The sequence below is a fragment of the Antechinus flavipes genome, chromosome 2, assembly GCF_016432865.1.
Source record: "Antechinus flavipes isolate AdamAnt ecotype Samford, QLD, Australia chromosome 2, AdamAnt_v2, whole genome shotgun sequence".
Lineage (NCBI taxonomy): Eukaryota > Metazoa > Chordata > Mammalia > Dasyuromorphia > Dasyuridae > Antechinus > Antechinus flavipes.
In genome coordinates, this window is record NC_067399.1 from 348,564,853 (window position 1) to 348,577,047 (window position 12,195).

Consider the following 12,195-nt stretch of genomic DNA (forward strand, 5'->3'; position numbering starts at 1 on the left):
AGAATATATGCCAAATCATTGATAATAAGAAAAGTGCAAATCAAAATAATTCTGAGGTTTTATCTCATACTCTACAAACTGGCAAAAATGATAAAAACATGTTAAGAGAGTTTGTAAGAACATAGACACCACTAATATGTTTAGTAGACTTGCAGAATGGTACTAACATTTTAGAAAGAAGTTTGGAATTATGTAGATGAAGTAACTAAAATGTCCATAACCTTTAAACCAGAGGCTCTATTACTGGGCTTATACACCAAGGAAACCACTGATAAGGAAAAAGTCTCCATATACTTCAAAATATATAGCCAAGAATTAGAAACAAAATAGATGCCCATCAACTGGAGAATGACTAAATGAATTATGGTTTATGAATAATACTTAGCTATAAGCAGGGGTCCTCAAACTTTTTAAATAGGGGGTCAGTTCACTGTCCCTCAGATTGTTGGAGGGCCGGACTATAGTAAAAACAAAAACTTTGTTTTGTGGGCCTTTAAATAAAGAAACTTCATAGGTCTGAGTGAGGGGGATAAATGTCCTCAGCTGCTGCGTCTGACCTGCAGGCCATAGCTTGAGGACCCTTGGCTATAAGAAATGTGTGTCAAAGACTCATAGAAAGGTCTATATGAACTGGTGCAGAGTGAAATGAACAAAGTCCTCCCCTACCCAAATACCCAGTAATTACAACAATTTAAACATAAAGAAAAACAACACATCAAAAAAAAAAAATCAAAAGTGAATGTAACAGAATTAAAAAGATCAATTGGGACTGAAATGAAGAAATATAGAAAACACCCCCAACTTACCACTTGCTGGAGAGGGGAGGTCCACAGGTGTTAACATTGTACATATTTCTATGATATTTCAATGTTTGAATCAATTGTACTGATTTGGTTTTTTTTCTCTCTAAGAAATGTTATTTATCATATCTTATGGATCCTGAAGAGGGGGAAGAGAAGAAATACAAACCACGATAAAGAAACAGAAAATATCAATAAAATTTTTAAAATATTGTCATTTCAATAATTTATATAAAAAGCAGGGGTAATAATCATGATCTAAGTTAAAGCTAAAATAGATTTCATGAAAAGAGTAAAATAGGGGAACTACATTATATGCCAGCCAAAAAATTAATAATTATATTTCTCTCTAATAATAATATTTTAAATTATTTAAAATTACAAAACAATACAAGGTTGAAATGTTGCTGTGGTATAGAAAACGATGAACACATAGACTTAGAAAAATATGGCAAAATTTGGACTTAAAAAGAAAATTGTAATCCACCTTCAGAGAAGAAGACAAAGAAGCAAAATGTAATATATGTATGTATGTATATGTATATATAAAAAATGCATAGCAGCGAACACAAAAAGGCAAAGAAAAGATCTAGCACTCTGAATAGAATATGTAGTATTTTGTAGATTTTTTTGAGATGGAAATTTATTGCTTTATATTTTAAATTCTCTTATTTTCTGATATGCATATGGCAGTTTTTTCTTTTCACATATTGTATTTAAGTTTAAAATACAGAAAAATTAAAAATAAATTTATTTCTAAAAAGAAAACCACCAATATTGATATTACTATACACAGTATTCTCTTGGTTCTGTTCATTTCATTCCTAATTATTCTGTGAAAGTTTTTAAAGTTTTTTCCTAAAACCATTGAGTTAATTATTGCTTATAGCACAGTAGCATTTCATCACTATTATATACCACAAGTTGCTCAGCCACTCTTCAGTTAATGGGTATCTGAAATTTTCAGTTCTTTGCCATCACAAAGAGAGTGACTATATACACTTTAGCACATATAGATGCTATTGCTTTTCCTCTAATTATCTTCAAAAATCAATAAAGTAATGATATTTCTGGGTCAAAAGGTATAGTTTAATAACTCTTTGGAGATGATGAGATTACTCTCCAAAATGGTTAGATCAGTTCATAATTCCACCACCAGTTAGAATCACAAGAACTTTAAGAACATGTGCATTTTCTAACTTTTAGTTATCACTACAAGGTATTTATTTTTATACATAGTGCCACTGGAAGAAAGCATTCAGAAAATTCACTCTCATCCTCAAAACATAGAACTGCCTTTATGCATGCTACCTTATTACACACAGAAAGATAGTTTAGTTTTTAGTATTTTGTTTTAAAATAGTTATTTTGTTTTTAAATAAGAATGAGATAAATGGGGCAGGTAGGTGGTGCAATGGTTAGAGCATCACTCCTGAAGTCAGGAGGATATGAATTCAAATCTGACCTCAGACACTTAACACTTCCTAGCTATGTGACCCTAGCAAGTCACTTAACCCCAGTTGCCTCAGCAATATATATAAAGGTTATCTCTATTTATGGTATCATTTGTTAATATTGTAATATAATTTGACAGTGGTATATTGCTTTTCTAGAACAGAAGAATTGGGATCAGTCTCAGGTTGATCCTGAAATATCAGTCTACTACAAGAAATTTGCAAGGCAGGTATTAGTGTCTTTCCCATTTATTTATTTATACAACATAGCACCCAACACAGATCTTCTTTATCAAGGTTAGACGAGCTGAATGCAAAATGAAAACAATGATGACTGATAAAAATCTTTTCTAAACTTTCCTTCTATGGCACTGGTAAAGTTAACATTTCTTGGAAGGCAATCACTGTTTAGTGTGAGAAGCATAGGCACTGGAGTGATGGGACACCTCAAAGGAGGAGTACTAACTGCAGTTAGTACTCCCTTCCTTTTTTATCTATTTATCTATTTATTTATTTATTTTTGATTTTTTAATTTTCACTTTATTTATTTATTTAGTTTTAGTTTTAAATTTTATTTTATTATTATTACATAATATTATTACAAATATAATAGTGAATATATATTTAATATACAATATAAATATATAATAATAAATTAAAATATAATATAAATAATATTATTTTTTTATTATTAAAGCTTTTTCTTTTCAAAACATATGCATGGATAATTTTCAACATTCCCCTTTGCAAACCCTTGTGTTGCAAAATTTTTCCCTCCCCTCCACCTACCCCCTCTCCCTAGATGTCAAGTAATCCAATATATGTTAAACAGGTGCAGTTCTTCTATACATATTTCCATAAATATGCTGCATTAAAAAAAATCAGATCAAAAAAATGAGAAAGAAAAAAAAATGCAAGTAAACAACAACAAAAAGAGTGAAAATACTATGTTGTGATCTACACTCAGTTCCCACAGCCCTCTCTGGATGCAGATGGCTCTCTTCATCACAAGACCATTGGAAGTGGCCTGAATCGTCTCATTGTTGAAAAGAGCCGCATCCATCAGAACTGATCATCCTATAATCTTGCTGTTGCTGTTCTGCTCATTTCACTTAGCATCAGTTCATATAAGTCTCTCCAGACTTCTCTGAAATCATCCTGCTCATCATTTCTTATAGAACAATAATATTCCATAACATTCATTATTTAGCCATTCTCCACTAGGTTTCCAGTTTCATTCCACTATAAAAATGTAGTGTTCTGGTTGGTTTTCTGGAGGTTTCAGAGCAGCCTTCATTTCAGCAGATTAATCACCACAAGAATAACTAGGTGTTAAAGTCCAAATTCTTTATTGTCTCTTTGCCTGGGGCCTGGGCTAGCTTGGTCTCAGTGGAAGAAATGCAGGAGGACAGACCAGCCGCCATGGTGGTATGAGATGGAGTGAATCTCTGAGTCTGAGGGCTTGTGTTCCAGCCTCCAGCCACCACAAAGGAGGACAATGAATCAATGTGTTGCCGAGTCCCACCCTGACTGAGTTTGTCCCGGTTTATATGCTCCATTATAATTAGATCATTTACTGTATACTGAGTATAAACCAATCATTATATCACTAGGGAACCATTATTTGTTGTAAGATTTAATCAATCATACTGAACTAGAGAACTATTAATCACTATGCTAAACTAAATAATCATTGTCTTTTCAATTCCACTGACTTAACACCTTGTAAGAAATCTTGTTTCAAGTACAGAATTCTGGCCCATAACATCTCCCCTTTGCTTTTGTTTTAAAATTCAGATAAAAAGAAGCCTCCCTGGCTTCTCAGGGAGGTGAGAACTCCAAAAAGGAGGTGATCATGCCCTTCCTGACTTCTCAGAAAAAAAGGAGGTGAAACAACCATAAAAGAAAGTGATCACACCCTCCCTGATGTCTCAGGAAGGGAGATGAAAATACCAAAGGGAAATGGGGAATTAAACCAGATTAGCGAGTTTCTGAAGGGTTTCACTTGAAATAGGTATACATAAATCCATCAACATGGGAGGTATAGCAATATAACACAGGCTAGTAGTGATGTAATAAACAACATGAATCAACATGAGGAATTATACATGTCCATAAATCCTAGAAATAATCCAAAAGCAATCTATTGTCTATTACTTCACACATTAGGGAATTCAATAATTCCTTCAAGTTTTGAAGTCCTGTAATAGTTTCATCATGTGTCAAGGAATCCAAGGATTCATGCAAATTTTAAAGTTCTGTATCAGTCTTATTAACAATTTTTCATCTCAGGGAATTCAATGATTCCTACAGATTTTGAACTCCTGTATTATTATCTTATTATCAGTCTTATTATCAGCCATGCTCTTTTAGTATCCGATGTTTGTTAGGTCTTCTCCTTTGTTTTGAGATTTTTTCTCTTTTTCTGTCTCTCTCCAATGGACAAGGCAAATATGGCTCATTGGTGCCCATCTGATTCCTTCTCCATCTGTAGAGATACAAGCAAACCCTTCTGCAAGTTTTGAAGTCGTACAATAGTCTTATCATGTCTCAGGGAATCCAGTGATTCCTGCTGGTTTTGAAGTTCTGTAACAATCTCATTATCAGCCATGCTCTTTCAGTGTCAGATGTTTTTTAGGTCTTCTCCTTTGTTTTGAGGTTTTTCTCTTTTTCTGTCTCTTTCCAATGGACAAGGCAAATATGGCTTGTTGGCACCCATCTGATTCTTTCTCCATCTGTAGAGATACAAGTAAACCTATCTAGTTTCTTCCATTCACCATTTTCTGGATCTCTCCACATCACCTGGCAATTACATTGGAGCTGCTTGCACTGGACACTGCCCTCTGTTGGGTTAAAAAGCCTGTATTCTCCCCAATTGTATTCCCTTTCTCAGATCAAATTACTTTTTGGCTGAATGATCATATCAGAGTATTGAACTTCAAAAGACTCTCTGGGTGTAACCTCGGCTGCCATCATATCCCATCTGTTTTTTATTTGAGATCTTGGAGCTGGTCTCCACCTCTCATTTCTCTAGTCAATCTACATTCTGAGGCCCAGTGGAAGCCTCTGTTGCATTTTGGACATAGGGTTTTGGGTCTTGTTCTCTCACCCTGTTCTCTCACTCTAGCTCTATGCCTACATTGAGCCTTCAGATGCCCCTGGCCACAGTGAAAGCATCAATGAGCAGAAACCATTTCTAGTTATCTGAAAATGTGCTCTAAACTACCATTGATCAGAGAAATGCAAATTAAGACAATTCTGAGATATCACTACTCACCTGTCAGATTGGCTAAAATGACAAGAAAAGGTAATGTTGAAAGTTGGAGGGGATGTGGGAAAACTGGTACATTTTCAGATGACTAGAAATGGTTTCAATTTCTTCATGTGAAAATTGTTTATATCCTTTGACCATTTATCAATTGGAGAATTGTTGGAGTTCAAATGCTGGAGTTCTTGTTCTTCTCAAAACACAGCCGGTTTAGCTTAGAGTCCTCCAAACGTCTCCACATCCAAAGGTTTTGTCCTTTAGCCTCTGCCTCTGCTTTCTTCAGCCTCCAACCAGCACAGAGATGGAATGAATCTCTTGTCTCCTTCACTTGGGGCTCCACTAGCTTTCTGGTGAGTCTTTCAGACCAGCTTGGTCTCAGTGGGGGAAGTGCAGGAGCCCAGCCACCAACTACAGTGCTGTGAGATGAAGATGAATCTGGTTGTCCACTGAACTCTCCACTCATAGCTTCTTCCTCTGAAAACTCTTCTTCTGCCACCAGCCAGCCAAATGGAAAATATTCTCCTTGCCTGGGAGAGAGGGCTTCTGGAGTAATTACGCTGAAATCTCCCAAAGTGCTCTGTGTCTGCACCAGAGTGCTCCTCTTCAATGCAGCTGAACTCTCTTCTGCGACCAGCCAGCCAAGTGGAATATATTCTGGAATAGCTCTCTCTTCACTGGCCTTATATCTGAATCTTCTGAGAGAATGGGATTATGGGTTTTCTCCCATGGTGCTCTCTGGCCCTAAGAGCTTTAAGGGAGGTGTGAATTCACAAAGGTACAAAGTTTACTTTGTGAATCTGGCAAACTTGTGAACTCCGATGAGTAAAGGTGTAAACACAAGCATTATACTAATTAGTTCTACTTAGTATCTTGTTTCAGGTTCTGCCCAAAACATCTTCTTGTAAGATTAGATCAACTCTAATTAGTTAGCAATTTGTAAAGATTCCAACAGAGAATGGCTTGAATTCTTATAAATTTGAATCATTTCTCTCTATGTTTTAGAAATGAAGCTTTTATCACAGCCCTTCAATATAAATTTTTTCCCTAGTTTGTTTCTCTTGTAATTTTGTCTGCATTGGTTTTGTTTGTACAAAAACTTTTTAATTTAATATAATCAAAGTTATCCATTTTATATTTATTAAGGTACTCTAGTAATTCTTTGAACACAAATTCCTTCCTTCTCCACAGATCTGAGAGGTAAATTATCCTATGTTCTTCTAATTTGATTATAATATCAATCTTTATATCTGAATCATGAATCTTATCTTGGTATAGGATGTTAGATGTGGGTCAATGTCTAGTTTCTGCCAAATTAATTTCCAATTTTCCCAGCAGTTTTTGTCAAATAGTGAGTTCTTATCCCAAAAAATGGGGTTTGGGGATTTGTCAAACACTAGATTATTATAATCCTTGATGATTTTGTCCTGTGAATCTAACATATTCCACTGATTGACTAGCCTATTTCTTACCCAGTACCAAATGTTTTGATGACCACTTTTTTATAATATAATTTTAGGTCTGGTACAGCTAAGTCATCTTCTTTTGCAATGGGTTTCATTAATTCCCTGAAATTCTTGACCTTTTGGTCTTCCAGATGAACTTTCTTATTATTTTTTCTAGATCTGTAAAATAATTTCTTGGGAGCTTGATTGGTATGGCACTGAATAAGTAAATTAATTTATGTACTATTGTCATTTTTATTATATTACCTCAGCCTGCTCATGAGCATTTGATATTTTTGCAACATCTGACTTTATTTGTGTGGAAAGTGTTTTGTAGTTGTATTCATATAGTTCCTGACTTTCTTGAAAGATAGACTCCCAAATATTTTATATTATTGAAAGTTATTTTATATGGAATTTGTATCTCTTTGTATCTCTTGCTATTGGACTTTGTTGGTAACATATAAAAATGCTAATGATTTGTGTGGAATTATCTTGTATCCTGCAACTTTACTAAAATTGTGAAATGTTTCTAGTTGTTTTTAGTTGATTCTCTAGGGTTCTCTAAGTATACCATCATATCATCTGCAGAGAGTGATAATTTGATTTCCTCATTATCTATTCTAATTCCTCTGATCTATTTTTCTTCTCTTATTGCCAAAGCTAACATTTCTAATACAATATTGAATAGTAAAGGTGACAGTGGGCAACCTTGTTTCATTCCTGATCTTATTGGGAATGGTTCTGGCTTGTCCCCATTAAATATAAATAAAAATTAAATGCTGGTTTTAAATGGATGCTGCTAATCATTTTAAGGAAAACTCCATTTACTTCTATGCTCTCTAGTGTTTTTAACAGGAATGGGTATTGGATTTTATCAAATGTTTTTTCTGCATCTATTGAGATAATGATATGATTTTTGTTAGTTTGGTTATTGATGTCATCCTAATACTGAATCAGCCCTGTGTTCTTGATATAAATCCTACCTGTTCTTGGTGGGTTAACCTGGGAATGATTTACTCTAATCTCTCTTCTAGTATTTCATTTAAGATTTTTGCATCAATATTTATTAGAGAAATTGGTCTATAATTTTCTTTCTCTGTTTTGACCCTACCTGGTTTAGGTATCAGCATTATATCTGTGCTATACAAGGAATTTGGTAGGACTTCTTCTTTCCCTATTTTTCCAAATAGTTTACATAATATTGGAGTTAACTGTCCTCTAAATGTTTGGTAGAATTCTCATGTAAATCCACCTGGCCCTGGAGATTTTTTCTTAGGGAGCTGATTAATAGCTTGTTCTATTTCTTTTTCTAAAATGGGACTGTTTAAATCCCTCTGCTGTTAATGTAGGCAAGCTATATTTTTGTAATGGTTTCTCCATTTCACTTAGATTATCAGATTTGTTGACATATGGTTGAGCAAAATAACTTCTAATTATTGCTCTAATTTCCTCTTCATTGATGAAAAGTTCTCACTTTTTATTTTTGATACTAACAATTTGATTTTCTTCTTTCCTTTTTCAAATCAAATTAACTAAAAGTTTATCTATTTTGTTGGTTTTTCATAAGGCCAATTCTTATGTTTATTAATTCAATAGTTTTCTTACTTTCAATTTTATTAATCTCCTCTTTTATTTTCAGAATTTCAATTTTGGTATTTAATTGGAAGTTTTTAATTTGTTTATTTTCTAGCTTTCTTATTTGCAGGCCCAATTTATTGATCTTCTCTTTCTCTATTTTATGCAAGTAAGCATCTAGAGATATAAAACTTCCCCTAAGAACTGCTTTGGCTGAATCTGATAAATTTTGGTATGTTTTCTCATTATTGTCATTCTTTTGGGTGAAATTATCGATTATGTCTATGATTTGTTATTTCACCCACTCGTTCTTTAGGATTAGATTACTTAATTTTCAATTAATTTTTGGTCTATTTTTCCTTGGCCTTTTATTGCATGTAATTTTTATTGCATCATGATCTGGGAAAAAATGCTTTTACTATTTCTGATTTTCTGCATTTGTTTTTGAGATTTTTATGCCCTAATACATGATCAATTTTTTTATAGGTTCCATGTACTGCCAAGAAAAAAGTATATTCCCTTCTGTCTCCATTCAATTTTCTCCAATGGTCATACCAAACTTTTCTAAAATTCTATTTACCTCCCTAACTTCTTATTTATTTTGGGGTTTGATTTATCTAGTTCTGACAAAAAAAGTTTAAAACCCCCACTAGTTATAATTTTGCTATCTAATTCTTCTTGCAGCTCTCGTAAATTCTCTTCTAGAAATCTGGATGCTATACCACTTGGTACATATATGTTTAGTATTGATAATATTTCATTATCTACAATACCCTTTAGAAAGATATAGTTTCCTTCTTTATCTCTTTTAATTGGATCTATTTTTGCTTTTGCTTGATCTGAGATCAGGATCACTACCCTGCTTTTTTTTTTTCTACTTCAGTTAAAGCATAATAGATTTCCCTCCAGCCTTTTACTTTTATTCTGAATGTATCACTATGTTTTACATGTGTTTCTTGTAAATAACATATTGTAAGATTCTGACTTTTAATCCAGTCTGCTATTTGTTTCTGTTTTATGGGAGAATTCATCCTGTTCACATTCACAGATAAAATTATTTACTCTATATTTCCTGACATCTTCATCTTATTTTCCACAAGTTATATTTTTCTTTTTCCTTTCCTCTTTCTGCTCCTCCCTTGTAATTTGTTTCTGACTACTACCTCACTCAAATAGCCCTCCCTTTTTACAGCCATTCCCTCTTTCCGATACCTTTCTTCTTCTACTTCTGTTCTGCCTTCTATTAGCCTCTTCTTTTCCTTTCCCCTTTCCCCTCCTACTTCCCCATAGAATGAGACAAGTTTCTCTGTGAAACTAAATATGTCTGAGATTCTTTCTTTGAGCCCAATCTGATAAGAGTAAGATTCACACAATACTCATCCTCCTCCCTTCTTTTCCTCATTTGTAGTAAGTTTTTTTTTTTTTGCCTCTCCATGACATGTAATTTACCCCGTTTTAACTCCATTTTCCTTTTCTTCTAGTAGAATCCCTTTTCCTCTTCTAGTTTCTTTATTATATCATCACAATAAAATAAAATTATGCCTGCACCCTCCAAGTAATAGAGATATAGATCTCAAGAGTAAAACATATCCTCTTCCCATATGGGAATATAAGCTTTTTAACTTTTAAAAGAAAGTTTTTTTTTTCTTTTTACCTTTTTATGCTTCTCTTGAGTTCTGTATTTGAAGATCAAATTGTCTGTTCACGTCTAGTCTTTTCATCAGAAATGAATGAAATTCACCTGTTTCATTGAATGTCCAACTTTTTCTCTGAAAGATAAATTAAGTGTTCTTAATTTAGCTGGGTAGTTGATTCTAGGTAACAATACAAGTTCTTTTGCCTTTCAGAGTATCAGAGTGTATGTCCTTCCATCCTTTATAGTGGAAGCTGCTAGACCCTGAGTAATCTTGATTGTGGTTCCTTGATATATGAATTGTTTCTTTGTGGCTGTTTGCAACATTTTCTTTATCTGATAATTCTGAAATTTAACTACAATGTTCCTTGGAGTTTTTATTTTGAAGTGATCGATAAATTCTTTCAATGGCTATTTTACCCTCTGGTTCTAGAACATCAGGACAGTTTTCCTTGATGATGTCTAAGTTCTTTTTTTGTCATGATTTTCAGGAAGTTCAATAATTTTTAGATTGTTTCTAAACAATCTAATCTGTTTTCAGATCTATTTTCCAGGTCAGTTGTTTTTCCAATGAGGCATTTTACATTTTCTTATATTTTTTCATTTTTTTTTTTTTTGGTTTTGTTTGGTTGATTATTGAAGTCTCATTGAGTCAATCACTTCCATTTGTTCAAGTCTAATTTTTAAAGAATTATTTTCTTCAATTAGTTCTTTTATCTCCTTTTGCATTTGACCAATTGAACTTTTAAATGAGGTGTTTTATTCATTGGATTTTTTTTTCCATTTCACAAATTCTGTTTTTCAATAAATTGGTTTCTTTTTCAAATCTATTTTGTAAGGAGTTATATGGTTTTCCCATTTCACAAATCTGTTTTGTAAGGAGTTATATGCTTTTATCATATCACTAAATCTATTTTTAAAGAGTTTTCTTCAGATAATTTGTGTTTCCTTTTCCAAACTTTTGTAAAGTTCTCATTTCCCTTCCCCATTTTTCTTCTCGCTTTTAAGATCCTCGTTGAATTCTTCCAAGAGAGTTTTATGAGATGGGGACTAACTCAAGCAACCTGTGCAGCTCTATCTGAAAATGATATGCCTTTAAGATCCTCAGGGTTTGAGGTTTGTTCTCTTTCTCCACAAAATTTATCTGTGGTTGAGGTCTACTCTTAGGGCAAAGAGGAGATTTTTCCAAAATTCCTCTACAGGTGACAGCAGCTTTTAGGCTGCCCTAGATCAGTGTTTCAGTTCCTTCTAGTGCTGGGTGTGCAAGGCCTGGTTCTGTGTTATTCTGGGGTTCAGAGGCTCATTATTTTCCTGTGTTGGATGTCTCACAGCTAATCTGATCCAATACCTTGTAACCAGGATAGAGTAGTCAATACTAAGAACCTCCTGATAGATTCCCCAGCCCTTTGATACTACACTACCCTAATTCTCTGCACTGCACCTCCCACCTCTTTCCCCCTTTCCTGTGTCTAATTAAAATAGACATTTTCTGAAATTCTTCCAAAGTATCTTCTGCTAGAAATTAGTTACACTCCAAATATTTGTGGGTTTTGTCACTCCAAAACTAGTTCAGAGGATTGATCTAGTGTTGATCTGAGGGATACCAGGAAGAGCTCAGATAAAGATCTGTCCACTCTCTGCCATGTTGGCTCTGCCCCAAGTGTTCCTTACTTTTTTAAAAGTAAAATTTTAATCTTTTTTAATAAGTCATTCTAGCAATGTTGATCCATTTGCTTTAAAAGTTTTGGAGCTGTATTGATCAGTCAGTCACTAGAAATTCTTAATGTAATGTCAATTTCCTTCATGTTTTAGACCATGAAATCCTCTTAGATTGATTAATGAAATTTCTTACATCAGGTAAGCCTATAAATATTTCTTTACACTTCCTCACAAAGTGTGACTGGGATACTCTTTGGTTTCAGTGTAACTGCATTTTTAATCTATGCATAATACATGTAATATTGCTGAATGCACATAATGCTGATAAGGTTAAATTGGATCTTGTATCATTTTATTGTTG